Raw genomic sequence first — 6,488 nt, 5'->3', positions numbered from 1 at the left:
TTCGGTTAAGTGCCAAGTTAGGTCCTCAATATCTTTGTTAGTTTTCTGCCTTAATGATCGGTCTAATATTGTCAGTGGGGTTAATTCTCCCACTATACTGAAAAGTCTGCTGTTAGCCTGATTGGGTAACCTTTGTAGGTGATCTGCCCCTTCTCTACAGCTTTCTTTAATATTTTTTTCTTTCACGTTGATTTTGGAAAATTTGATGACTATGTGTCTTGGGGATGGTTATCTTGTTTAGTATGTCCAGATGTTCTCTGAATTTTCTGAATTTGAATGTTGACCTCGTTAGCAAGGTTGGGGAAATTTTTGTGGACAATATCCTTAAATATGTTTTATGAACTGCTTACTCTCACTCCTTCTCTTTCAGGGACATCAATGAGTTGTACGTTTGGTCTCTTTACATAATCCCATATTTCTTGGGGATTTTATCACTTCTTTTTAATTCTCTTTCTTCCTTTTTCTTTGACTTCGTTACTTTGAAGAACCAGACTTAGAGCTCTGAGATTATTCCCTCAGCTCATTTTATTCTTCTGATTGTATTATGAAAATATTATAGTGAGGTTTTCAGCTCTATCAGCTTAGTTGGGTTCTTTCTTAAAATGGCTATTTCTTCTTTCAGCTCTTGTGTTGCTTCATTTAATTCCTTTGATTCCTTGGATTGGGTTTCAACTTTCTCTTGAATTTTGATGATCTTTATTGCCATCAGATTCTAAATTCTATGTCTGACATTTCAGTCATTTCAATCTGGTTATGAGCCATTCCTGGAGAGCTAGTGCAGTCATCTGGAGGTATGAAGACACTCTGGCTGTTTGGGTTGCCAGAGTTCTTGCACTGGTTTTTTTTCTCATCTGTGTGGGCTGGTGTCCCTTTAATGCTTGAAGGTGCTGTCAGATATCATACAATGAGATATCACCTCACCCCAGTTAAAATAACTGTTATCCAAAAGACAGGCAATAACAAATGCTGGCAGGGATATAGAAAACATTATTTTAACTGGGGTGAGATGATATCTCATTTGCATGGGGCTTTTTGCTTTTGTATTCTTTCAAGCTCTTGAGGATTTGATTGTGGTATAAGTTGGGCTCAGCTGACTGGCTTAATTTCTGGACAATTTCAGGGGGCCACGATTCAGCTAATTACTCCCAGCTGCATGCTCTAACTCTGGGTGGCTTGAACCAGGCCCATGTCTTTGTTCTCTGGCCCCTTAAAAGTAAATGCTTGCAGCACTGAAAGGACCAAGGTATTCCCTGTCCACTGGCAACAACACTCTAATGCGGGGTGCTGGCAAAGGTGCTTCATTGGGGCAGTGGCAGCAGGGTACATGCTTGTGCACATGAGCCAGTGGCAACAGGGTGGCAGTGCAGTGAGGTTCTTGGCTGTGTGTGCCAGCAGCAACTGACAGCGACAAGGTGGCTGGGCCTCCACATTCACGTGCACCAGCAAATCAGTGAGGTAGGCTGCAAGTGAGTGCAAGCTGGCAAAGTGGTGGGGTGAGGCTGTGGGGAGGTGCTTGCTGGCAGGGACCCTTCTGCAGAAGCTCTCTAGGTGTGGTCAGCCTGAAAAAAAAGCTATGGCAGTGGCTGCTGGGATTCATACTAATTGGACATATGAGGCTGTGCTGCAAGTTCAAATGTCCATAGGGGTTGTGGGGTCTTCTGCAGCTAAGATGCTAGAGGCCTATGTTAAGAGAGGACCACTCCACACCTGTTTAACTCATCTCTTCTTAGGAGCTATTCAGTGCCCAGAATGAGTCCTGGTGCGTGGTAACCCAGTGCAAGGTTCCTAGCTTCCTCCTCCTTCAGCCTTCCTCCTTCAGCCCTCCTCCTTCAGTCTGTGTCCTCCCTCTCTCTACTCTCAATGCCTTCCTTTTGAAATCTACTCAATGTGTGCCTGTCTTCCTGATGGTCTGGTCTCTTAGTAGAAGTACTCTTCTGGCTGTGACTAATTGGCAACTTTCCACATTTTGGAAATCTTTCCACATTTTCTTTATTCATTCATCTGTTGATGAACACAGGTTGCTTCAAAATCTTGGCTATTGTGAATAGTACTGCAATAAATAGGGAAGTGCAGATATTTATTTGATATATTGACTTCCTTTTTTTGGGAATATACACCTAGCAGTGGGATTGCTGAATCATATGAAAATTCTATATTTAGTTTTTTGAGGAACCTCCAATCTGTTTTCCATAGTGGATGTTCTAATTTACATTCCAACCAACAGTGTACAAGTGTTCCCCTTTTTATACATCCCTCCCAGCATTTGTTATTGCCTATCTTTTGAATAAAAGTTATTTTAACTGGGATGAGATGATATCTTATTGCATTTGCATTCCTCTAATGCTCAGTGATGTTCATATCTTTGATTTGAAGTTCTCTGATAATCAGTGATGTTGAATATCTTTTCATTTTACCTTTGCCATGCATATATCTTTTGAGAAATGTCTATTCAGATATTTTGCCAATTTTAATCAGATTATTTTTTTCTTAAAGAGTTGTTTAAACTTCTTATATATTCTGTTTATTAATCCTTTGTCAGATGGATAGTTTGCAAATATTTTTTTCCCATTTTGTGAAGCATCTCTTCATTTTGTAGATTATTTCTTTTGCACTGCAGAAGCTTTTGAATATTTCTTTTTTGTAACTTAATTTGGTCAAATTTGCCAATTTTGTTGATCTTTACAAAATCAATTCAATTTTAATTTTTACTATTTTCTTTCTCCATTTTATTTCTGCTCTAATATTTTTTCTATCAACTTAGGCTTAGTTTATTCTTCTTTTTGTGGTTTACTGAAGTTAGGTTGTTTGATGTCTTTCTTTTTTCATGTAGGTATTTATCACTATAAAATTTCCTCAGTACTGCTTTTGTTGTACTCCACAACTTTTGTTATGTTACATTTTCATTTAACTTGTCTCAAGATATTTTCTTCTTTTTCTGCTGATTTCTTCTCTAACTCGTTGGTTGTTCAAGAGTGTGTGGTTTAATTTCCATGAATACATGAATTTTTGCTTTTCTTCTACTATTAGTTTCTAGTTTCATTCCATTTTGGCTCAAAAATATAGTTGATACAACTTCAGTCTTCTTAAATTTGTTAAGATTTGTTTTGTTTTGTTTTGTAATATGTGGCCTAGTCAGGAGAATGTTCCATGTGCACTCAAGAAGAATGTATATTCTGATGATGTTTTGCAAAGTATTTTGTATATGTTTGTTAGGTCAATTTGGTCTATAGTGTTCTCTGTTTCATTACTGATGTTCTGTCTGGATGTTCCATCCATTATTGAAAATGTGATATTAAAAAATATATACACACACATATATATTTTAATATCCCATATATATTTGTGTATATATGTATTTTTTCATATACACACAAAATTGTTATATCTTCCCTGTGAATTGACCCTTTTATATTAGTCTTTTTGGTCTCTTTGGACAGTTTTATGTTAAAGTCTATTTTGTCTGGTATAAGTTTAGCCAACCCTGCTCTCTTTTGTTTTTTTTTTAGTATCCTTTGCATAAAATATCTTTTTCTGTTTTTTCACTTTATATGTGTCCTTACATCTAAAATGAGTCTCTAATAGACAGCACATAGCTGAATCTTTTTTTCTATCCATTCAGCCACCCTGTATGTTTTGATTATACAGTTAAATTCATGTACATATAATTATTGATAGGGAAAGAATTATTACTATTACCATTTTGCTGTCTTCTATCTTATGGCTTTTTTTATCCCTCTTTTTCTCTCTTCTTTTGTGTTTCCATGATTTTTTGTAGTGACATACTTTGATTCCTTTCTCTTTTTGGTGTGTATCTCCTAGAGTTATTTTCTTTGTGCTTATCATGGGGCTTTAAACACCTTATAGTTAAAATAATCTATTTCAAGCTGACAACAAACAAGATCATTTCAGTCTCTTACAAATACTCAAGACTTTACTTTTTAACCCTTACACAGTTACTGTCACAAATTACATTTTTATATTGTGTATCAATTAACATATTTTCATAACTGTTTTATTCTTTTGTCTTTTAACTTCTTGTTTTAGTCTATTTTTGCTGCTATAACACAATACCTGAAACTGAGTATTTATAATGATTAGAATTTTTTTTTTTTTTTTGGCTCACAGTTTTGAAAAATGGGAAGTCCAAGACTGAAGGGTCAGCACTTGGCAAGGGACTTGTTGCATTGTGGAAGGCAGAAAGGCAAGAGTGTGTAAAAGAGGGTCAAACTTGCCATTTTATAATTGCACCAGTCCCACCTATGAGGGGATTAACCATCATGGCCTAATCACATCTTCAGTGTCCTACCTCTTAATACTGTAACAATGGCAATGAAATTTTAAGGAGCTTTGAAGGGGACAAATATGCCAGTCAAGGCACTTATATACCAGAATTAGAAGTAATTTATACATCACTGTTACAGGATTACAGCATTCTGTATTTGTCTATATATTTACCTTTACCAGCAAGGTTTTATACTTTTATATGCTTTCATGTGGCTGTTTAGTGTTCTTTTCCAATTGAAGCATTTCCTTTAGCCTTTCTTGCAAGACAGGTCTAGTGATGAAATCCCTCAGCTTTTATCTATCTGGGAATATATTTATTTCTCTATTTTTAAAAGGTAGTTTCATTGGATATAATATTCTTGGTTGACAGTTTGGTTTTTATTTCAGTACTTTGATTATATCATCATTCTCTTCCGGCCTATAAGGTTTTTATTGAGAAATCTGCTGATAGTTTTTTTTTTTTTTTTCTGTTGATAGCTTTATGAAGGCTCCCTTGCATATGAGAAGTTACTATTTTTTTCCTGCTACCTGCAAAATTCTGTCTTTGACTTTTGAAAATTTGGTTATGATGGTCCCTGATCTAAGATGATTCAACTTGATATTTTTGACTTTATGATGGCACAAAAGTAATATATATTCAGCAAAAACTGTACTTTGAGTACATATAAAACCATTGTTTTTCATATTTAGTACAGAACTTAATAAATTACATGAAATATACAACACTTTATTATAAAATAGACTTTGTGTTAGATGATTTGGCCAAGCTGTAGACTAACCATGTTCTAAGCATGTTTAACATAGAGTAGCCCAAGCTATAATATTCCATAGGTTAGGTGTATTCAATGCATTTTTGATTTATGATATATTCAACTTATGATGGGTTTATTGGGATGTTACCCATGGTAAGCTGAGGTGCATCTGCATAATGTGTCTCAATGTAGATTTCTTTGGGTTCATCCTGCTAGTTGGAGCTTGTTGGTCTTCTTGAATCTGGATGTCCATTTTCTTCCCCAGATCTGGGAAATTTTCAACCATTATTTCTTTAAATAAGTCTTCTACCCCATTGTCTCTCTACTGATGAAACTCCCATAATTTGATTCACTTGATGGTGTCTCATAATTTCCTTAGGTTTTCCTCACTCTATTTGTTTTTCTGACTGTATAATTTTAAATGACCTGTATTTTAATTCATCAATTCTTTCTTCTACTTGATCAAATCTACTGTTGAACTTTTCTGGTAATCTTTTTTTTCCAGTTCAGTTGTATTCTTTAGCTCCAGAATTTGTCCAATTTTTTTTAAGCAATATTTTATCTTTGATTTTTGATATATTCTTTTTTTCATGCATTGTTTTCTTGATGTTTTATCTTATCTTTACAAAAGTTATTTTGAATTACTTGCCAGGTAGTTTGTATCACTTCATTATATTTGGTTTGTGTAAAGATTTATTTTATTTCTTTGGCCCATATATCCTTGTTGTTTTTATGTGACTCAACTTTGTGATAGGGTCCATGAATTTGAAGAGACAGCCACCCCTCCCTATGTTTACACACTAGCTTCATGCAAAGGAAGACCTTCACCAAGCTAGACATGCTGAGAACTTCCAAAACCTTTTTGGGAGAGATGCAACTTCTCTGGGTCTGTGCAAGTAATTTCTCAATTAGAGCAAGAGCAGCTTGCCTTTTTTTGTTTGTTTGTTTGTTTTGGAGCTTGTAATCTCTTTCTCTCTCTGGTGTCTGTATGTAGGGCTACACATTCCGATGCACAGTCCACTTCTTTTTCCCTCTTGAGAAAGAAACCTCAAGTTGTGCAGCTCCTGATTGTATTGAGTCATGCCAGTTGCAGCAAGCTGATCCATGACTCTCCTTTGTCCTCAAAGACCCCCCAGGTATACAAACTATGCTGGTTAAGGTAGAAGTTGAAGTGAGGAGAGGCAGAGAGACAGAAATTCCCTTTGGGGAGCCCTCCAAAGAGCCAAAATATTGGATGCACACTCCACTATTTTCCCTCCCTCAATTTGTATAGCTTCACTATTTTCCCAAGCCTCAACTTGCATACCTTCTGTCAATCACACTAAGTCTTTCTGGCTGCAGCAAGCCTCCCTCAACTTGTTTTTGTTCTCAGTGATCTTACTCCTGTCCCACCCCAAGCACCCAAATGATACGTGGGGTAAGACAGAAACCAGTCACCAGGTTAGTCTTCCA

Source organism: Aotus nancymaae, unplaced genomic scaffold (genome assembly GCF_030222135.1).
Source record: "Aotus nancymaae isolate 86718 unplaced genomic scaffold, 86718_ANA_hifiasm-v0.15.2.pri h1tg000008l, whole genome shotgun sequence".
Taxonomy (NCBI): domain Eukaryota; kingdom Metazoa; phylum Chordata; class Mammalia; order Primates; family Aotidae; genus Aotus; species Aotus nancymaae.
This window is presented reverse-complemented; position numbering follows the sequence as displayed.